We start from the raw sequence: 23,925 nt of genomic DNA on the forward strand, positions 1-23,925 counted from the left end.
CATATAAGAGTTGGAGTTAAACTTTTGCCAGATTCATTTTATGTGACATCTGGTATTGCAGATAGCAAATATCCAGAAAATAAGGACTTCATTCGTTAGAAACAGATGTTGCCGAATCTTTCTTCATCTGTTCTTCAAAGTTCTGAAAATGCGCCTCCTCCTTATAAATATGTTTTCTCTATCATTAAACGGATTTCTTTTGAATCAGCTCGTTATTTGTAAAAATATTATTCCGATAGATTGTATCAAAGGCTCCGAAGGCCAATCTTTATATTTTGAGTAATACTTTCCACTTGAGACTTTTGAGAATTTGTTAAGTAGCTAATTTTCCTCGAGAATCTTAGCCAGAGATTTAGCCAAATAATCCATGTATAGCTTATATAAAGTTCTCTAACTCTCTCTCTATAAAGCCTAACTTGTATTTTGAATTGATTCAGTACGATAGAATTTATCCAGGACACATACCAGCGGTACTTACGATATTTTCATTGAAATAAATGTAATTTAAAGTACATTATTTTTGCTAGTTCAGGCAACCACAAAAATTCCCATAACAGTAGTCGAAACTTGCTACGTTAAAAGCTATAGTCCGCATTTTTCTTTGTAGAGTGCTCGTATACAATATTACTTGATTTTAACTCACTCTGTGTGAACATGAAGGATTGAGCTATAATTGTAGGACAACTAAATTCTAAGGAACTTGTCTTATTGCCAACAGTAGTTTACACCATATGAGAAAGATGTTTGAATACACAGAGTTTCACAATGTTAACAATTTAGTATAAAGAAATACTAAATATAGACAAAATCAAATGAGGAAAGTAAAAAATACTTGTAAATACGAGTCTTTTATATTACGAGGTTTAGATAATAAAAAAATATTAATCAACAAAAATTGCTTTTTTTTTTTTTTAATATTCTTCATTATTCTTCTTCTTTTGGAACGCTTGAACCAATTGCTGAGGCAATAAAATACAATTGTTTCGATCGTTGGGTGAGAGCTTGCATTGTCATGGTGAAGAGTGGTCCGTCTTCGGCGGTCGGTGTTCCTGGTTTCCTGAAAGAAAACTGGCGAACAAAGAGTTGTGTAGAATTTACTGTTCGGTGTTGTTATAATGGTCATGCTGTCAAAAAGTTTCGAAGCAGTTCTATTGTACTTTTTACACTTTTCTCTCGGCCAATCGACACGAGTCTTTTTTGTTCCCACGACAGTGGGTTTAAGTAATCGGCTCAGGTCCGAATTTTTATCCAGCCAGGGACTATCAGCGGGACACAATGACTTGAAATTACTTCAGGAATTTTTTCTGCCACTACAACAGCAACAGCTTTATTTAAGCGATTGCGTGAGTGGGATCCAACGTGAACAAATTTCTTAAGTCAACTGTGCATGCAATATTGAATATATACTGGTCCCACTAATACCTATAGTTGTTCCAATCTTACGGAAGGTCACGTGACGATTTTGCAATATCAGTTTGCGTTCATAGTTTACTAGGTAGCAACGGATTTTGTATGACCTGCACAAAATTCGTCTTGGAGAGATCTACGACCTCGATTGACTTCAGCATACCATCAATAATCGCTGGTTCTTGATGGCGCTTCGTCTCGTGCTTATATGAGCAACAAAACCTTTTCAGGCCTCAGGGAAGGCCATAAAGCGGATTGTAAAGGATAAGTTACTTCCGGTTTATTTTAATATTAACATTTATAATTCCTCTTCCAAGTATTTCTATGAAAACTCCTCTATTCATACCTCAATTTATATTTGCCATAGCATCTTCAATAACCTAAGACTAAAATGCAACAAAAACTGAGAAATATGTTAACTTGTTTGCGAAAGTAATCGCTAATAAACTCTTCATATTTACTCCCCAACATCAAGCCCACTTCGCTCACGCTCCGTTGTGAATGAGATTATGACAGCCGTCTAACTGCCAGCCGTCGTGTAAGTCTCACGCAAAGCCGAACAGTAACAAAACGGTTTCCATTGAAATTAATATTACAAATGCAATCTCTAGTTTGCTGCCAGCCGCGCTTACACTTCCCACAAATAAACTGCCTTGCAATCGTCCGCCGACGGCGTTCATTTACAGTTCGTCAACTATGAGTGACCGCGCGAGCGGCCCATCATCGAGGAAATGAAATTACGGTTTGGCAGAAGTTGTATGTCTTTTTTTTTGGCACAAAACGGATGTTTTGCGGGGCTGATGTTGCCACAAAAGGAAGTTGCAACATTTATTTCTATATTTCGCGTGCTTGGCCTGTTTGCAACACTACAGCCGACGAAAGAGTTTGGTGTTTGGATGTGCAACAAAGTTCGATCCGCTCGAAGCGCCACTGCCAGTACTGGGCGACGGACTCAAGATGCACTGCAAGCAGCGTCTGTTGCTAACGGCGTTGGGAAACTTATTTGTGGTTCATTATGCACTGTTGAAAGATTAGGAGTATTCGCGTAGAAGTCGTAACTGTTATTGTGCCGGCGAAGGTTCGTCAACTAGAGCGCTCGTGGTGCAAAGTGGTTCTTAGACGCATTGTGGCGGAGTTAGAGCACAGTGACTGCTCGGACGGAGCGCGAAACTCGAAATACACTGGAGTTGTTGTTGTTGTTTTTGTTGCGCTTGTTAGCCATATTGCGACTATTGTTGCGTACATTCAATGCCAGCGCTTGTTAGCGGTTGGCTTGGTCGCGGCAAGACGTTTGCTTGGCGGCATGTTAATGTGACCGCAAGCAACCGTCCCTCCGTTGAGCTCACCAAATTCCTAGCTGCATAGTCGATATGCCAAGTTGATTGATATTAAAGTGGTTGCCGCGTTGCTTTTTCTCGCATTCTATTCAAATCGTCATCATTGCTGTTGGCGGCGTCAGTGTCTTCCGTACAAGTTCGGTTAGTGCCGCAAGCTTTCTTTTCTATTTCATGCGCTCTAGTCTGTTCCTAAATATTCATGGACGAAGCACGAAGAGAAATAAATTACTTGCTTCACAGTACAAAGTATTGCCGGCAGCTTTGGCAAAGCCGCAAGTACAAAACCGCCAATGCGTAGCCGAAGCAGTAATATTGAAATTTCTCAGCACACTTTTTTCGTTTGCTCCGCAGCCTTTTTTCTTAGCAAACCCACATCGCTTCTCATTTTTATTGCATTTTCACTTGAGTCGCAGGCTTCGACGTTGGTATTTGCGGCGACGGCGGCGGCGGTGGCGCGTGCTTTAAATTCATCGGCATGCAGACGCGGCGCTCGAGAGAGTATGCATACCAATAACTGCCACCGCGCGGACATTCGAAGACAGCAAATTTTATTTTAATTATTGCGCCTTCCCCACTTCATTTTGTGTCAGTTGGTTTTCCATATAAATGTCAGAAAAGTTGGCGCTCAAAGACGGCGCTTCGTTACAAGACCGACGCGGAGCGAAATTGCCGGCAGTTGCGTCGATTAATTCGGAGTGTAGCGGAGCTGAGCGCATGCCAGCGCCTCAACTTTGTTAGCGCACTAATGCCTGCTGCATATTCAAGGCTGCTGTTTCTAATGCGCGTTGTTGTCTACAACAACTACTGCTAGCAGCTGTGCGCTGCAAACTCAGCGCCTTCATTATACCACTCGTGCCACTCACCAGTTGAGCGTCCTTAAAGCACTTGACGCTTTCGCTGTTTATTGCACAGTCTTCAGTCAGCGACCTCGGCACTCGGCGCTCGGCTTAGCGGCTCTTCCGCTTCTTAGCAGCTGCCCCCCGGCGATGAGTGTCTGCAGCCGCAAAGTGTTTGAGTTTATACGCTGCCGGCTGCCAGCTGCTCGCCGGCTGGGGTTTCCCAACAGCTTTACATCGAAATGACCGCATAAAAATAAAAAGCAATTAGTAAAATTAATTGCTCAAGTTTCGCTTTGAAATATTCAAACTGCCGGATTAATTTACTTCAGTGCCGGCACAAAGCCGCACATACACACCGCCAGCCAATGGCTTAGCAAGTTGGCAAGTGCGGACGACAATGCGGTTGTGGCATTTTGTGGTTTTATATGCGCGCTTTTGATGCGAGAAATATTTTCACGTCTTTGGTGCGTCGCTTCCTTTTTCGTTCACGACTTCTATAAATACTTCAGATGCCCACTTTACTTAGTGAGAAAAAGTGTGTGACACAAAAGGAGGAAAAGAGTGCAGCAGCCAAATCCTCAATGTATGTGCGTGTAATGGTTGCAAAAGCTTCTGGTTGTTGGCGAAAGTTTGTTGGAAATTTAATCAAGATGTCGAGCTGATGCTTTGAAATATTTGATAAGCAGATCCATTTCATTGAGTGGCAGTTAAATCCTTGCTGATATTTGACAAAGAAATTCAGTTTTAAATCTAGTTAGTTGCTGGTGAGCTCCTTTGTCTTTCTGTGTAAAGAAAAAGAGTGCTTTTGCGAAAGCTTCACGAAGCTGTACAAAGTTTCGCTAAAGCGAAAACTGCACTTTACGAGGTTATTAAGCACTGGCCCAGAGGTTCAATGGCCAATTATGGAAACGGCAGAAAAACGTGTAACTAATTGTCTTTAAATGAAGCCGTGAATTGAAAAGCTTTAGTGTTTATATAAGACTCAAACTATCTACGCAAAAATGGTATAGATAAAGAAGAAATACAATACTGCTCCCGGATAGCAAAGAGAGTTTTGTAGGTGAGAAACATTATAGAAACATAAATTTCGATTTCCTTTGTTTTTCATATAAATGGTGATCCATTACAAGGTTACCTAGTTTTTTAAGAAATAACACAGAAACTTCAACTTAAATGGGGAACGTTTCATCTCATTCGAAAGAACATTTTTTGGCATTTATTTTTTGAAGATTATCCTTTTCAAATGTTGGCCGCGGCTACGTCTCAGATGATCCATCCTTTGAGCCCAATTTTCGATGACTCGTTCGAGCATTTCAAATGGCAACTGACGGATGACACGCGTGATATTTTGCGCTAAGGCCTGAATCGAAGTAGGATTGTCCGACTAGACTTTGCATATCACCACAGGAAAAAGGCTAACGGTATGTAATCACACGATTTTGGGGCTCAATCGACCGGCTCAAACGTGAAATTATCTGCTCACTGAAGTATTCTCTCAATAGATCTATTGATTGAAACGGTGTGTAAGAATTGGTGTTGTCTTGTAGAAAAAAAATGTCGCCGAGTTCACGAGCTTCAATTTCAGGCATCAAATAATCGGTTATCATGGCGCGATATCATTAGGGCTCCGTTCTCATCGGCATCATATTTGAAGAAAAATGGACCGATGATTCCCTCCACACCACATAAAACCGTTGTTTTTTCTGGATGAAATGGCAGTTCTTTGATCTCTTCAGGTTGCTGTTTGTCCCAAATGCGGCAATTTTGCTTGTTTACATTGCCATTGAGGCAGAAATGGGCCTCATTGCCGAACAAAATTTGGATCAAAAACGTCGGATCTTCTTGGAACTTTTCAAGAGCCCTTAGGGCGAAGAAATATCGCTTGGAAAGGTCGAGCGTCTTCAGTTCTTTCTCAAGCTATATTTTGTACGCTTTCAATTTAAGATCTCGGCGAAAAGTATGCCAAGTCGTTCCGTCTTTCTCGGCAGTTGTTGTGTTGTTATCCCTTTTAATGCTCTTATATGAAGTCAAAATCTCGAAATAAGGTCTTGTATTAAAAAAGAGGATTAAAGCTACCATATGTGACAGCTGTGATATTCACTTTATTCGATTTTTTTGAACGTAGAGAATATCGGCTCAAATAAAGAACTGATGTCAAACTGACTGACATTCGGGGAAGCAACAACTGAAGACAACTACTGGCAATTATAGTGCCTCATACTCATTCTCTCTCTATCGCTCTCAATCGGGCTTGTATATTCACAATCCAAGTTCATAACTTCGCTCGAGTAAAATCGCACTTTATCACTTTTTTGCCAACTTTTTCTTCCCACCAGCGACTTGACCCATATTTTCACGCAGGCCGAGTAAATATTTGCAGTTTAATACTTTGTTTTCCAACTCCGAAGGGATTTAATGTGACACGCTTGTAATGCACTCTCTCTCTCTCATATATATGTACCGTAATTTCTTACCGTTACGGTACTTCGCGGGCATGTGTGTACATAAATCAGAGCTCATTTTGCGCTCACACTTTCGACTTCTCGAGATGTCAGAAAAGTTTTCGATAAGCACGGTTGGGGCAGCAACTCGCAAACTGGCAGCGAGAAACTTAAAATATACTGCATGCTTCTTGAGAAATTTGCAGCGACTGGGCGGTAGGGGGCGTTGTGTGGGAATGAAGTTAAACTATGAACATAGGCATATGTAAATGTATGTGTGTGGGGAAGCTGCGCTCATGGGCCGACGAGGCCACTGTCACTGTCAAATGTTCAAGCGCACATACGCTACGCTTCTTGGCAATATTGGAAATTCCAGCATTTCACTATCACGATGCCACACAAAGCAGACAAACAAGCAATTCAGCAGACAGCAAAAAGTTTGCAATTTTTTCGCCAGCTCACAGCGAAGCCACTACTTTGCATATTAGAGGCGCGCTCATCAACCAACAACAAGGGTCTGTGTTATGCCATGAACTTTTTACTTGTTCTTGAGTCTCAACCGAACTGCTGCGCCGTCTAACCGAGCGACATAGCCGCTTGGGGAATGTCTATATGCCTGCATGTGTATGGATGCGAAAGGGGGGTTCACATATTATAGGTTCGCTGCGGTTTTGTTTGAAATTCGGTGCGCTGCGCTCAACGTGTACATGTGTGTGTGTGTAGCTGGGGCGTAGCGAGCAAGTGGGTATTACGAGTGCTTAACCGGCAAACTGCCAGTCGAAGCAAATTCGCGCATTTGTTTGCTTATCTCAAGTGAATTGCTTTTTCCTAACTGCCAACAATCTGCGCGCCGACTTACCGTACTAACAGGCAGGCGAACTACACTTGAAGTTCATAGCAGCTACTACAACAGCAATCGCAGCAACAGAAAGAGTTGTAGGCGTCACGTTTGTTCGTGCGCTTCGCAATCGCAGGCTCGACTTTATTCTTGGCGCTTTGCTTGAGTTTGTTTTGGTTGTTGTTGTTGTTGTTGTTGTTTGCTGTAGCTCCCTTTGCGGTTGATCCCGAAGTGACATGTTGGCGTTGGGACGCGCTGCGTTTGTAGGCTGTGAACTGTCGCGTCACTTGAGGGCTCAAGTTCAGTTCAAGTGTACTTAACCAACACACACAAGCAGCACTCACAAGTGCAGTAGTAGTGTTAGTGTTCACATGTGTGAAGCACATGTGTCTGGTTGCCCTTGATATGTTGCTAAACACTAATCGTTGAGTTGCCGAGTGGCAACAAAATGAAAAGACTGCAACGCTAAACGTCTAAAATGGAAACTACACACAAACATGTAAAGAGCGCGGGGAGGCGTGTCACAAAAAAAAATTCACCTAGGCTTACAAAGCTCTTTGTTCATGACCTCTTCTCTACTCGCACTTGTTGGCAAATGTTGGTTGGCTAATATCTTTGGTTCCACCTAAAACATCGTTTACTTGCTTGTGGCATATAACCTTGCTGGGCTCTATTTTCCTTTTTTTTTAATGTTGTGTTGTAATTTCTGGGAATGCTGGCGAGTTGGGAATCAGTAGCTGCATAAAAATCCGGGTCCATTCCGGTTGCTAAGACCAGACTTTCATGGAAACAGTACTGGTTTTAAACAATCGTAGTTTTTGCTATTCCCTTGGAAAATTATTGATTATCCGAATTCTTTTTTCTGGTTTTTATAAACGTAATGCTATTGGATTTCTGAAGTCCAGAATATCTTTCTGTAACCGGAAGTCTCATATTATGGTATGAATTTGGACCCCTGTTTGCGCTTTTGCTTAACTTAAACTCTTCTTTAAAAAAAAAAAATCGGTTGAAAACATCTATAACATTTTTGGAAGTGTCTGATTTTGGAGGATTGTGTTATAAGGGCGCATACAATTGTCAGATAGTTTTCCAATCATCCGATATATCGAACTCAATAATTTCAAGTATGTTCTCTGAAAATCAGAGAATATTTTTATATTCTAAATGAGCGAACAGTTGGTGTAAGGGGTAAGGTAGGGTGACTACTACACCAGTCCGCTTGTGATCGTAGACCAGCCATCTAATCTAACCTAACCTACTTTGAGAGCGCTTTGATAAAATTTCCCGGTTCTGGTAATCTTCTATTCTATATAAATCTATACATTTATGTCTGCTCTTCTCTGGTGCTCAAATGTGTCTTTAGAAAAAAATCATTTAGAGAACATCTGCGCCCCACAAAATTGTTATCGAAATCGGGCGCAAATATCTGTCACCGCTCTAGCTTCCGAAATACTATAGTTTGTTTTACTGCTCTGTTTCTTCCTCATTTCTGAATGTTCACTTGACGGATTACCGTCACAATCTTCAGCTGCAACGGCGTCAGCAGTCTTTCATCAGTGAGCAGTCAGCTGCCAGCTACCATCTATCATCCCTCATTCAGCCTTCGTCAAGAGCTTCGCGTTTTCATTACTGTCCGCGATTATCCGCCGCCGCAGCTGCTTCCATACTCATTCGTATGACGCATCCACTCTGCACGGGACTGCATCATTTTCTGCGGCTGTCAATAGTAATATTGCTTCGCGTTATTTCCGCATTTTTATTGTTCACCATATTTTTTGTTGCTTTTACCATTTTTCCGTTTCCTCCCTCCTTCCTTTCTCAACTACTGCAGCGCGTGCTCTTTGCTGTTCATTTGTCAGGTGTTGCCTGCCTGTTGGGGCAACGGTATTTCGAGAATATGGAAAACTTACTCGCTCTTAGCGGCCAGCGGTGTGGGTTGGTGGTTTATTTATTGGAAAATTCGATTTCCGTTTTCCTTACGTGACATGGTTTGCGTCACACTTTTGCGTCAGCTCCCCAACCGTCAGTTTAATCATATGTCAGTCAGTTGGACGGCCATATAGAGTGCGGAAAATGGAGGAGTGAGGACGTAGAAGTGTACGGATATGGCAAAGTAATTGAAGGTGTTTACATGTCCTTGAATACATGGTTATGATTGCTATCTGTGGCATATATAAGCATTCATCAGTACACATACTCCGTGATAGCTTAATTTATTTAAGGGCCTTGAGGGTTATATGCACTTCTGAATTTCAAAAATTCCGTTTTTTTTTTTGCATAAACATTGAATGTACGTGTTTTCTTGGACTATTTGCAAAACTCAGAAAATGTGTAGTTGATTTGTAAGACGTTTTTAACTAAGTTTAGTCAGCTCCCAAAACTTCTCCAAACACTTCAGAGTCGCTGAAGAAAATTTTTCCAAAACTGTCAGACTAATTGATCTGAAATTTCCACACGACTTTCTTAGTTGTTTTTTTCAGATAATATAATTTGGAATAAGATTTTCAGCAGAAAAATCTGCCTCATATGTAGACACTTTTATGCGGAGGTCCTTCTGGAGATCGGTAAGGTAAGTTACTGAATATAATTCCCTAAGAAAGTTTTTTTACAGTGTGAAATATATTTGAGGGGCTTAACATCTTCCACCGTGTATCCAACTTTATTAGCAAGAACTTTTCTGTGTTAACCCTTAAACTTCGCAGCATTCGATGCGTGTAGGCTCCAAACAATATCCTTGCTTTATACCACAATCAACTTCAACTGTTTTTCTTCTTGTTTCCGTAAAAAAAATTAATTTTCGAAACAAGTCTCGCTCAACTCAGAAAAAATAGCACATTTACGGGGCATAGAAAAAGATGGCTGGCCTAGCATGGCTCGCGCAATACTCTAAACATATACATATACGGGTGGCTTCAAAATGGACGATGAAGTTGGTGCGTGATTATACTGTCCAGAGTTAGGCCTTACGGGTTGTCTTATACCTTTTAAGCTGCCGGACCATTGTAGCATATTTTAAGCTGAGATCTTTGCTAACTGCAAAAGTCATGTGCAAAACGGTGGATCGGAAGTATACAAAATTCCTCTTGCCACTCTATAGAAGAGGCTGTAGGAGCATGACAGGTATACTAACTGGTCACTGGTGATGACACACGCCCGCACAATAGGTTGGTAGATCGACAAGACTGCAGTGAAGGACAGGGCACCAGGGAAACAACGAATCTCTTGTGCACTTGTCCCGCATTGGCAAGACTACGTTGTAAGCGTAGGTAAGGTATCGACAGTGAGGCCGCAGAGTCTGTTAAAATTCATGTGAAGCGCATGCATCATAAAGCATGACTACTTCTCTTGGACCTGGAAGCTGAACTCCATTCTGTGTCGCAAAGGGCCAATCTGGTCTACGCGTGGCTTATTGGCGTACCAGATTAATCTAACCTAACACACGGGGTGCTCATAACCTTTGGCATTATTGAGTTTTAGTTTCCGCCTAGTTCCTTAAATACTTCACTTTCCTATTAACCTTAAAGTCTCTATTTTATTTTCCGCAGAAAGCACATTTTATATTATGTTTTTAAATTTAATAAATACTTTATACACATATGATGAAAAAAGTTGAGTACGCCAACGCTTTGCCACATTAGAAGTATACATTTAGTATCGCTAATTTACAATTAGAATACTCGATGGAAAGTACTAACATACGCATATAATTTGCCAGTCAGCTACTTCAGCATCTAGTCGACAAGCTAATTAGGTAGCTGGCATATATCAATTAGTGGCTTGGGCGTTTCACACAAGCACCATTTATTCATTCGCAAGCATTCACTTAGCAAAAACAAATTCACGCCCACGTGCAACACACCTTAAAGCCTTAAAGACGACCCAGCGAACAAAAGTGAGCGCGCAATGCCATGACAATACTTGGCAGTGTAAGGCTGGGTACACAGTGTTGTCAGGAGCAAAGAATTGTGAATGCTTAGGTGAATAATAATGCGGCCAATTAAGCAAGCTTTACCAATAAAGATAAGTTTACATTTCTTATCCACTGAAGAAGGTGTGTTAACGCTTCTTGTTTGTCTTATTTTTAGAGGATTCTTACTACTTACTTGATTTACTCTGCTCGTAGCCTAAGCTTTGCTGATATTCCTTTGATATATATTGATTTTTCTTGTAGGAAAAGCTATTTCCGTTAAACTAAATTTTAAATGTTTCGAAATTCAATGAAATTCTTATCGTAAACTTTTCAAAGTGAACATTTTTCTTATTGAAAATTTGTTCGAGAAGTTCAAACGAGCAATTATTCATTGTATAATAATTTTCCAGTTATATAAAAGGATGCTTCCACTTAAATGCTTATTACCGTTACAAGAACGCCCAAATTTTTGTTTGAAATTTCGACCCAAAATTGTGGCATTCCGGTATTAATTAACCCTTAGGTCAATTCATCACTGGGAGCGAACTGAAAAGTGTTACGTAACACTGTTTATATGTGTATGTGTGTGTGTGTGAGAACACCTATGGGGCACCTTAATGTTACTATGTGTTTGTGTCGGTCTGTCGCCGCATTTGCGTTAAGCTTATTAAAAGCTTTAAACTAAGTAATTATCTTTCGGTTTTCGCATGCAGGTTGAACATGCTGACACACACTCGCACATATGCACACCTACATAAGCACGAACACATAGACACACGCACTTGGGCTCCTCACTCAACCAAAACACACAATTAACAGACGAAAAAGGACACAGACGAAGGACAAATGATGAGCATGCTGATGCACTGCTGGGGCGGCAACAACAGCAACAATAGCGATGTGCCAACGAAAATAAATTCGAGCCATTGAACTGTGAAATTATTAGCAACATGTGACGCTCACCTCAAATTAACCGCTCACATTTCGCTTCATTATTGTCCATCTATGAGTTATAGTTGTTGTTCTTGCTGTTGCTGTTGGGGTTGGTGGTATGTTTATGTGGAATGCGAAAGACGTGTGAGCGTAAGTTAATCACGTGTGCACGAGTGTGTGTGTGTGTTTTGCTTTCTCTTCCATCAAATTTAACTTGAGTTGCTCAACACTTTTCCTTCGCCGACAAATCGGTTATTGGCAGACTTTCCCACAAAATTGTCTGTCTGCCAGCCTGTCTAATCGTCTGTCTGTGTGACTGCTCTAATTTCGCATTTGGCTGCGAAATGTGGCCACAAGCCAAATCAGCTCACTTTGGACTCAAACAGAAAAGAAAGAAAAAATGAAAAATAAGCCAAATTTGTCTTGTGCAAGCGCCACAAACGCTCATACATTGTTATACACACACACACATGTATATGCCGTGTAAAAATAATGTGCGTTCGCAAAAAAAAAGTACGCGCCGCCAGCAGTGCAGAAGTGCGCCAGGAAAGTTCGTTGCCATTTTCTGTACCAAATTTGAAATGTATTGAGTTGAAAATATTTTTCGCCCCCCTCTCCCCTTTTTGTACGTTCCATAGCTATATGGACATTTCTTACTTTCATCGTGCTTTAGTGTTTCATGGAAAATATTGGAAGAGTTTATTGGCTTCAATTTTACGCTCACTACCCACAGTCTCTTTGATTTTCCGAACTCATATTTCACCATTTATTTTTGAAGCGCCAAGTTTTGGGCCAAAGTTGTTGACACATATCAAATATGTACATATGTCAAATTTTACTTATGAAATATCAATTTTATTTAATTTTCAAGTCAAATAATATTTCGTAGAGATGCTGTGATCAACTGCTATCTTTTTGATATCAACAGGATGATTTTCAAGCATAGTTTCTTTAACTTTTTCGACTTTCTTTTTAATATTTTGCTGCTCTTTAGAATCCTGGTAGATCGCTTCTTTTCAGGCTGATTTTATTCCAGAATTGTAGTAAGGCATAAGCTAATGGATTTAAAAGTCCCCGGAGTTCATATTTCTTTCTGCTGTTACTTATTTCCTTCTTCTCCATAGGAATACCAAGATCTTTGTGAATACTTTTAACCGAATTTTCCATGGTAAACTTCTTATCACTCTGAGCTTTTTTGACTGGAAAATCTGTTTTAAGTCAATGTTGGTTTCGATGTAATCGTGTCCTCGGGTAAAAACAGCCTTTTTTAGATTTTTTTTCTCATATAAAAAAAGAAATATTTTATTAAAATTTTTTACTTTTTGAAAAATGAAATACGTTATTACATTTTTTAATTTAATTAATTTAAAAAAAAAAAATTCTGAAATTTTTGGAAAAAAATATTTTAAACTCGGTCATTGCGACGCAGCCTTGGCAGGAAATCATCTAAAGTGAAAAAATACGTGTTTTAGTTAAAACCTTTACTTAGAACTTGGACGAAGGGAAAAAACTGAAAATTGGATTTTTGGCTGACATTTTTACAAAAACAAAATTAAAATTGCAGTGTAAATTTCACGACATTTTTTTTGTCAAATAGTTTTTCATCCAAGTCTTTAAGAATTTATCTGAAAGACATGTCTCTAGAAATCATGCCAACTGACTTCAAAAACACATTTTCCAGGAAAACGCGTTTATGGACGGGGCACTTAGCCTAGCTAGCCTTGAGCGCACAAGTTCTTAAAGCTGTATCTCCGAAACCATTACTCGTATCAACTTGAAAATTTAGGACAATATTCTGTAGAAAATTCGATTTTTGAAACCCGTAAACCCATGTAACACCTTAACGGAGCTGAAAATCATATTCATAAGATTTATAAAAACAAAAATTCCAAAAAAAATCATCATCCAAAATTTATTTAATAGCCACTAACCATTCTAAAATGTTTTCGCCTCGTCTCGGTGATGTGAAATCAAAATCTACGCACCCACACAAGTCTAGATTCTGGGGAGGATTAAAATTTCTCCTAACGAAGAGAAACAAAACCAAAAGTTGGCACTGAAGTGAACCAAAGCTGGCGTTGTTGCCACAGAACACAGCAGAGTGACATTCACAAAAGGCGCACAATTAAGTGAGCAAGTGGACAGGCACTTCTGGGCACAAACACACCTACACACACAGATATGAGCAGCTCAACTGCTCAAGTGCCGACAGTTGTTGTAGCTACGCATGTGACTTTCTAGCCGATTTACTTGTGGTTCTAATAAAATGCCTGGCCAAAAAATACGCACATGTGTGCGCTCAAACCGTTGGCCATCCGGCGACGCCTGGCACAATGCTAGCAGGTCCTTGTGGAAACCTGTCGCCGTGTGTGCTCATTCAGTAGCACAGCACTTCAAAGTGACTGAAGAATGGTAGAAAGCAAATATTTTCCAATTTCTTTATACAAAACAGGCATCCTTTTGTCCGCCTGCACAACAATTGCACTTTCTCCTCGCTCTCGCTCTCCCTGTCCGTTGTATGATGTACACATGTGAGTGTGTGGTGATATAATTTCGTCTGGTTTTGTGTTGCTCAGTAATGTGTTGCACATAAAGCTCTGGCAATCGCAGTCAGCCGACCTAAGCACTTGTGAAAATAAATTTGTCTTAAGCTTTGAAAGCGTGAAAATAAGTGTAAAATACGTTTATACAATATCTCACAGTTCTATGCGTGTGCGTGTGTGTTTGTATGTGCTTGCAAGCAATTTTCGTGCTACTTGCAACACTGTATGGCGGCGGCATTTTACGTACGTCATCTATAAAACGATTTAGTAGCACATTTTTTGTGAGTGTGGGCGTGTGTGTGTTGCTGGGGCATATATATATGCCATTAAATACCGTTATTAGCAACGAGCACTTGATGTCGCTCAAAAAGTTGTCTAGCGTCGAGTATGCGGAGCAAATGCCTGTAGGTCGTCTTCATTATTCTGCACTCAGTGCGTCTGCTTGTGTGCGCCATGTGTGCTGTCCAGCGCTGAAAAGTTTGCACAAAAGCCGTTCAAGTGCAGGCATCGTATTGCCTTTGTTGCCTTTTTTCTCGTGTTCTCATTTTCTATTTTTATGCCTTTTAATCCGCAGTCGGTTTCAACTTGAAATAAATCAGTTTCATGTTTGGAAAATTGAATTGACAAGCGATTTAAATCCTTTCTCTCTATTGAGATAAGCTTCTGCTAACAGCTGACCTTTTGCGCCACTATGTGGGGAGTATACGGGGAAATGCAAGTGCGTTTAATTGTTCGAAAAGTTTTTCTATTTTAATTTGAATGAATACTCATACAAATATTTTGATTTCAGACTGAATAAGATATTGTCTTTAATTCAATGTCTTGATAGCTGCATGTGAAAAAATTAAGTAGAAAATAGGGATTTAAAAACTGGCATAAATCGATTTTATGAAAAAAGATTGCAACATATCTATATAATAATAAATATTTTCATAAAATTGTTAATTGTTTTCCTCTTGCTTCGCATACATAGCTCAGTTTTCAAGGTACACATTGTTCCAAAAGAAATGTCCGCATTTTTATTGTGTTATAAAAATATTTTGTGATGGTAAAGTGACCTTAAAAGGTCTGTGCACCCATATATTTAAGTCAAATATGCAACGTTTTATTGAATGAGCTGTTTGAAAATAACTTTATAAAGACATTCTCATAGTGAGCTTCGTTCCTATTACTAAAATATTAGAAAATTCGATCTTCACAAGCTTCAATTTGGGCCAGATTTGCACCAACCAAATCGTTTACCGCGACAGGAACAAGTATTAATTACTGGATGTCAGCTCTGGACTATAAGCTAACGTGCATAATAAACTTCCTTCAGACTGTCCATATGTTGAATGTCTAAGTAAGAGTTTGTCCGTAAAGGTGAAGCGCGGGGTAGATGATACCTTGCCAATTTTATGAAAACCATATTTGAAGCTTCCTGACCTTCCTTAACAATCCACTTCAGAAATGATTACTGTTGCTGCGGTTCAGTATGAAAGCATTTACTAAAAATCTTTTGCTCCTGCTTACGTCACAGTTGGACCACGCGGCTACCATTATGTGGTATTATCGATAACTGCGTGAATTGGTCTTCGTTCCAGAGGGATCTAAATAATCGGATCGAACACGGAATTTTATCCGGTTAAGAACCGCACCTCGGCACCATTCCTCGAAATTACTTCAGGAATGTTTTCTTCCGCTACAACAACATTTGGTGGCGCAAAGGCAGCAGAAGAATTACTCCAGGTTGAACTCAATGCCAGCACGAGTCAGGAGGATGCGGAGCAACACTGCTGCAAAGAGTTGCTCCAGTGACGACAAGCTTAAACTAAGACATACCGATCTAAACGAGGTAAGATCTCCGAAATAACAACCATTGGCCAGATAAAATCCGGGTCCATTCCGGTGCGTAGAACCGGCTGTTGTGGGAATTATTTAGTCTTCAAGGTCGGATAAGAGTCGACTAAATGAAAATTGCTCGTGATTGTCTGTTACAGTTTCAGAATCAGGCAAGTAAAGCGCTGCGTCTTCGTTTTCACGATTTCTGCCTTTGATGCACGAACTAACAAAACTATCGATAAAAAATTTTTACTTTCAAAATCTAAAATTTGGGCAACACTTGGGCGCTTGCTATAACGACAGAGTTATCATTCACGCTTGATATCCTCTATTCTCTTGCTATTCCGTATTCGATAATAGTAATAAAATGGAACTGGAATTGTGTCAAAAACTTATAATTTCTTAAATTTCTACACTAAATTTGTATGCTCTCCACTCATTAACGCATTGCTACTAGTTACATAACCGAAACTTCATTAAAACCACAGCAGACATTAGAACTCCCTTCTTTGTTTTACTTTATAAGTAATTTTGTACCTAAGTACGACTGACCACTTAACAACGGTGACACATTTAAATGCATCAACAATATCTGGACGCGCCACATTTCGCCCCTCCGATGTGCCGTTGCTGCATGTTTATGCCCCTCAGTCACTCAACGTTCCAACGCTGAAGCATATTTAAGCAGCGGTGTGTTGCATGCAGCTATCCAACGCTTTAATATTAACATTGACATACACAAACATATACATACAAAGGCGTTGCATGTAAACACACACACATTCGTGACAGAAGAGTGAATAACAGAGCTACAAGCGCCGCAAGCTCATGTCTGGCAAACATTGAAGACCTCACTCAGCTTAGTAGTCTACCTCGACATACACGCGCGGCGCAACGACATCTTTGCAATGCCATCAAAGCATCAAATACATTGCATACTTCACGGCGCATACTCATGTATCACGCATTTTCACTTTTTTCTTTGCGGTTTTTGATGCTTGCTCGGTGGTTTTGTTGCTGCTGCATGCAACAAGATGTAGACACGCGTATGTACATGCATGTGTATATGTGTGTGGCACATCAGCCAGGTGTTGTCATTTGCTCTGGTGGCAGTTGTATTGTCAAGTTTAATTTAAAATTAAAATGTGCCGACATTGGCAAAGACACTGAGCACACGCTTCAGCTTTGTGTGGCGAGTATATGATGCAACACATAGATACGCGCTGCTGAAAAATTTAAGTTAATCTTTATTATAGAAGCAGCTGCAGCGCACGAGCAACACATTTTTCTGTTGCTACAACAACAACGCCTTCACTTGCCGTCTCCATTTCTATGCGTCCCATCGTGCTGCCCCCAGCGAGCACCCTCTTTAGCAGCTGCCTCTGCCAAGCAAATCTCAACTCTTCCTCATGGCTATCCAACTGTACATACACATATACAACCGTACTCATAATCATGCTAACTGTATATGATCCGTTGTTCGGTTTGGTAAGTGCCATTGCCCACAGGACGAGCGTTTGTGTGGCACGAGCAAATATACTCGAATGTTTTGAAGCGTTTATCTTTCGGCAGGATAACGAAGAACCGTAAGAACGTAGCACAGCAAAAAAGAAAAGGTAGAAATGATGAATTTCATAGAGAAAACCCGCAACTTGCGGTATTTGTAGTTAGCTACTTTCTTCCATGGCGAAAGTGTGCCACACAATGAACGGGTCTACAGCGCCACACCCCCAATACCCCCAACACCCGTTCCACATCGGCGTCCTTGACATGACAAGCGAGGATTAACTTATTTTCTACAATTGTGTAGAGATGTGTAGAGCCATGGATATGCAGAGCAGCTCGTTCAGTTGTTGGAGAGCAGGTGAGAGCGGGCAGTGTTATGCCAAACCTCTGCAATCAAAAGAAATTCGGTTAAAATGTGTGCGCTATATGTATGAACGTGTGTTTGTATGCATATAATTCATGTGGTTGCCTGTATATATGAGTGTATGCGTGTGGTTTAGTGATGCGTTAACGGAAGAGCGAAGTGTGGTGCAACCATGTTGGAGCAGATGATCAAATGATGTTGCTGATGATTTCTATGATATATGCGCACACATTCATACATATACTTCCGCAAACTACACACATACATACACACACCTACTCACACATATTCATACATAAATCAAGCTGTTTGACGCCTTCATTCCGACATCAAGGCGGTCAGCTTACAACTAGCACCGAGCTGCTGCCAAGCTGATAGAGTGAGCATGTAGCGCTGGTTACGAGTAGCGACGGCCGAGTAGCGAGCGGTTTGCGGTTTGACACAGGTGTTCTTCCTCGCAAATATGCATAAATTTAAGGATTTTCCACTAAGTCTCGTTTGCCATGGTTTTGCTCTTCTCAGCCGGGCATTAAAAGCATTTCCTTTCATTTCAATTTGGATTTGTTTGATGGCTGCGGCTTAAGGTAAACTAAAAACCTGAAAACATAGAGAAACAGCGATTAAAATGGTTAAGATTTAGATAACGATGTAACGGTAAAGCAAAAAAAAAAAATCCTTAAATTTAACTGAGTCAACTGTAAGGATTCGGTATTTGCTTTAATTTGGTTTAATTAAAGGTTCTGAAGAGACTTCCTGACTATTGTAATGTTTTTCAAGCAAAGGCAGCTGCCATTAAGGTGGCGGTAGATTTACTGTTCCGGCGTGCAGCCGACTTCAGAGAAGTGACTATCCACTCTGATAGTAGCGCGAAGATAATAGGTTTAAAACCTTTAACCAAGCGTTCAGTGCTGGTTAGGGAATGCCTAATCTCGTTATAATCGAGTCACTTTGTGATAAGACTAGTATGGCTGCCAGGCCACAACAGGATCGCAGGCAACTGTATAACTGATGAGCTGGAAAGAAAAAGTACCCCGGAACCGCTATCAGTACTATAGGAATCGATCGGTGCTCTCATATCCTTGTGTGTTCTATTACTGGATAGCTGGGTTTCGCGGGACCATGGACAGCGTTGGGCTATAAACAGTTCATGCGCTGTCCTAAGATCCTTTTGGATCCAGTGAGCTTATTTCCCTCATTAAGGTTAGACTTCCACCAGAACTTATAAGATGTTTGTCCGGAAAGTAATAGACCTGAATCGATTTAAAAAAATTTATTGAACCAGTCGTTACAACTCTTTAAAACTTTCGAATTAGGCTCCTTCTGCGTCGGTGCATCGCTGCCAGCGCGGTTTCCAAGCATTGAAGGCGTCACGGAAGGCATTCTCCGGAATAGCCTTGAGAGCAGAGGTGCATGATTGGATCCCCTCTGTCGTATCTAAATGCTTGCCTTTCATCGGCCTTTTCAGGCAAAGAAACAAAAGAAGCCCAGGGGCCACATCTGTAGGGCGGCTACGGAAGCATTGAGATGCCGGCCTTGGTTTGGTAGCTGTTCACAAGAAAGGCGGTGTATGCCGGGCCTTCATTTGAGTCTCTTAAGGACTTCCACGTAAAACTTTTTGTTGACGGTTTATCCAGGAGGAATAAATTTATAGTGGATGATGCCTTTGATGTCAAAAAACGTAATAAGCATCGTTTTCACTTTTGATTTGCTCATTCATCAGCGACCTCTTCCCGGCCCTCCCTCTACTCTAACGAACGCTGCATTTTCGGCTTGCCCCACTCACAGAAACCCATCGCACGAAAATCTTTGTCCTGTCTTTCCAGGTGCTTGGAGACAACTGACCAGCCGCTCGTTCGTTAATTAGGAACGCCCTCTACCGAATCCAATCGGTGCGCGCACGCTCCAAAGTACAGTCGCGGCGGAAGAAAATCAGTCCTATTACTTTCCGGACAAACCCTGTATATGGTAGTTTAGGGCAAAAAGGGTCGATTATGTTATGTGTATCGCTTCCTAAATAATCCAACATATTTTTTTTCTCGCAGCTTGTTTAAAGGTCTTCTAGGATGCTCATCTACTTTACTGAGTTTATTAGGGAAACGAGGCACTAGTTGTGCGTTTCAACTCTCTTATGCACAAAATTTCAGCGTTGACCTTTCGTTTCCCGTATCCACAACTAATCCTTCGAAAGCAAATTCACTTTATATTTACTTACTTTGTTAAGATTATACCGTTTAAGCGTACTCTGGAAACGAATACACATACAAACACTATTTACATTACAAAGCCATCAAAGTACAAAAAAATTCCAAAGAATATCCTTCAATTTTTTTTAAAAAGTTATACTATTTTTCGCTACTAAAAACAATGAGAACAAGCACAAGTTTTATGAGTAGATCTACCGTTAATCTCTTTATGTGAAAAGTGTTTATACAGTTATGTTTTGTGTTTGCACAACACTGGTAATGCGAAACATTTATGAAGGCGCTTAGGGGCAAAAAGGCACGCTAAAGTGACGTGGGCGGAAGTTTGTGTTGGCTTCTTGTGCTCACAATAATAACAACAACAAAAGTATGTACACGTAGTACAATGAAAAAACGAGCCTGGCAATCAGCGTCAGCCAGTTGCTATTAAAGTTCACCAGCGACGGGATTAGAACTTGTGCACTTTGCGGCCGAGCGTGGCTAATTTAAGTTAAAAAGCAATAAAAGTACGGCGCCCCAGCGTGTTCCAAAGCATAGAAAGCGCATGACGCGCTTAATGCACACGTCTCAGGCGATTGTTGTTGCAAAGCTTTTCAACTTTTCAATTAATTTTACGACATAATTTATACTTACTTAAAAATGGTTTAAGCAGAATTTTCATTTTGACTTCAGAAAACTAATACAGTGCCGATATAATCAGTTTAGCATTGTTATTACTTAATGGAAAGTAATAATGGAGCTTTCTGGCAGCTTTAAAAATACGTTTCTAAGTTCGATTTTTACTGCCGGCGGCTGTGTCCTTTAAGTATTTTTAAAGATCGGTTTGTATTTAATAGCGATGTGCTATAGTCTAGAGGTATTTTTTTCTTTTAAGTCATACAATAACACATATATTTTAATCAGAAAGTCACCTTCAACTAACCTCTGGCGATAATTCCGAAAAGTTTTAGTGTCGACCGACGCCTTAGTTTTGTTGATTTGTAAGTTTTGTAACTATCCGAGAAAACTATTCCAAAAAACATTTCTTTCAATGGAAAGAAACTTCATAAACTGGGATTACCGAAAAATAAACCAATTTTTTTTATGAGTGTACAGCGGATTCGTAGCCAATTACAAAGCTACTTGAGTTGGTAAGGAAGGTTACCTCAGCTGTATTTGGGATGCGAACGAGCGCAGGTCCGCTGTTCTTTTGCGGTAAGAAGGGGCTTGAGTGTGTTATTGCTGCGGAGTAACTGGATTTCCGATGATGACGTGAAGAGCGAGAGATATGTTGGGAGCAGGAGGCTTTTAGATGATAGGGTCAGATATATATGGCAAGACCGTTGGGACAACAATCCTAAACCAGTTCGCTAATTTTCTCATGCGGACTAGCCTTCGGTGAATATCGTGGTGTTTGTGGTAAAAATATGAATGCGTGAAGAGCTGACACTTTGTCGGTTGAATGTGAAGTTACATTGCAACCGGTTGCTGGGCCCAAAGTACGCCAAAGGTTTTAGATGGGCCTCGAACCTTACCTAGGTAGTTAGTGTATCCATTCCACACTGCCAGTTGATACTGATTTGATAAGATGTCCTCAGAAAGTACCCACGTAACACACACCGGACGTTGTTATTTTCCGCCTATTTTTGACAGCTGGGCCTGACGGGAGCTTAATGAGGGGTGGCCAATTGTCGACACCAGTGCAAACGCATGAGAACCAGCGAGCTCTTTGCAGTTGCAGAAGCTACTTGGAAGTCTACTCAAGTTGAAATATTTCAACTTTTGATTGCCACGTATTTTCGAGATAAAGGCTGAAATACATTGGCCCTTCAATCCAACGTGTTTAGACAATCAGCTAATCTGGCAGTATATACATATAGTATATTAAAATGCATAAAAAGTGATGAGCTCTATGGGTTCTTTGGCGAATAGAATTACTGGAGTTATTTTAAGGTCCAAGTGCGATCTTTGCTTGAGGTCAGCGATAAAACCGAACTTGTTAAAATTCTTTTTGACTTTCGGACTTTATTTACAGATGAACCGAACCGAATGCTAAAAATAGACTCTCCATTTTCCATTCCAAGGTCGGCGCACTAACAAAGCGCTCTAATTCACTTCAATCAAAGCGCAACGGCCACCCGCTAGCCCCAACCTTTCGCATCATAAAAAAGTATGATTATTTTTCTCCAGAGAGCCAGCGACAAGTGTGTTTGCCTTTGAAATGCAATTTATATATATATATAAATACTTTTTTTTTGTTAATATTGCCCCGTAATATGGCAAAGTGGCGAAATCTTCGTTTGAGGGTAAATATTTGTGCATCACTCCTGTCGCCGGCTGGACACAACAGTACCGTTATGACGCGCACGCAGCTGTGTCGTTCACAGACGGTGGCATCATCAACAGCTACAACAACAGCTCATAACTGTAAGTATAAATTGGCAGCGAAAGCTGATGGAAACCATTTTCCTGCAATTGACGAAACGCAGCTGAAAAACCAACGGCGGAGGGAAGTAGTTACTTGTGGAGTGGCTGGTGAATTCGTGGGGTGGAAGCAAATTAATGCTATCGCAAAATGATGAAAGAGGAGTTTTTTGGTTTTGGTGTTTTTGGAAAAATATGAAAAAATTGTTGTCACTCAAAAAATTCCGTGAAAACTTTTCACATTATGTGTTGCCGCAAAGTAGTCACCAGCAGCGGCAAGAACAACGTCAAGTGCAATAGCGTGTGTTCCTAACGTCTCCAAACAGCTATAACTGAGAGTGGTGAGTTAGGAGCTTTCATGATGGAGGTACTGCCGTCTTTCTTGTTCTCCCAAGCCAGCGCTTGCGTCGACGCTGTGCTGCCCGCTGCTGTCAAACTTGACTTGCCGATGTATTTGTGTAGTACGCGCTGTATTTGCATTGGAAAGTCATAATTTTTATGCGACTTTTGAAAAAGTTGTGCCGCCAAGTATGCGCGGCTACAGCCTCCGACTCCTCGACTTCTCGCTTACTTGGTCGCTTGCGTCACATTTCTTTCGCGCGCTTTGTAAGCCACAACTCCAGCGCTGATACGGCGCGCACCCATGAGACTCGCGAGTTCGCTCAACTTAACACTTTGTTGTTTTTAGTATTTGTTGCTGTTGTTGTCCCCGGCGACTCTACGTTTAGCTTTGAAAATCTCTTAGGGTCCTTCTTTTTTTGGTACTTTCTGACTTTGTTTTCCATATTTCTATATTTTTTCTTAATTTCCTCTTGTTTTGCTGCTATGCGACGTGAGTTGCTGGTGCCTCGTGCGCGGCGGCATCAATTTTCATTAAGTTGCCTTTTTCTTGAACAATATTTGTAAGCATTTTTTATTTTTATTTTTTATTCCTTTTGTGCGCTGTTTTGATGCTTGCTGCTGGCGCTCCATTTCACCACCACTTTCCATTTGGAAGCCAAGCCAATAATTTCGCGTGACTCCATTGCGCGCACATTCAACGCCTTGCTGCCACCACAGAGCGCCCGCCCTGTGCCCTGCCACTTGAAACGGTGCTTTTTATAGAAATTCATAGAAAAGTTTCTACGGTTTTATGTAAATTAAAAAATCTGATATTTCCGCTAATGGCGTATGGCAGGCGCTGGTGCTTCCTGTCTTCATCAACCACAAAAGCAATAAAGAAAAACAATAACAACGTTGCCGCATTGACATTTTAGATGAGTTGCTGACTTCTGCTTATTTGCGGTTTGCCAGCGTTGGAATTTCGCTGGTAGCATAGTGTAATTGAAAGTCAGAAATATTTTGTAAATATATTCAGCTGTGCTGTACCCCCTCCCAAGTAT

At 40.7% G+C, this 23,925-nt stretch overlaps 1 protein-coding gene across 4 annotated transcripts in view; it reads left to right on the forward strand.

Annotated features, from left to right (window-relative positions):
- LOC120782175 (protein CEPU-1) overlaps positions 1-23,925 on the forward strand; it is a 499,499-nt gene that overhangs the window by 255,735 nt on the left and 219,839 nt on the right. The gene's annotated exons all lie outside the window — the stretch shown is intronic.

Source organism: Bactrocera tryoni, chromosome 1, assembly GCF_016617805.1.
Source record: "Bactrocera tryoni isolate S06 chromosome 1, CSIRO_BtryS06_freeze2, whole genome shotgun sequence".
Classification (NCBI taxonomy): Eukaryota; Metazoa; Arthropoda; class Insecta; order Diptera; family Tephritidae; genus Bactrocera; species Bactrocera tryoni.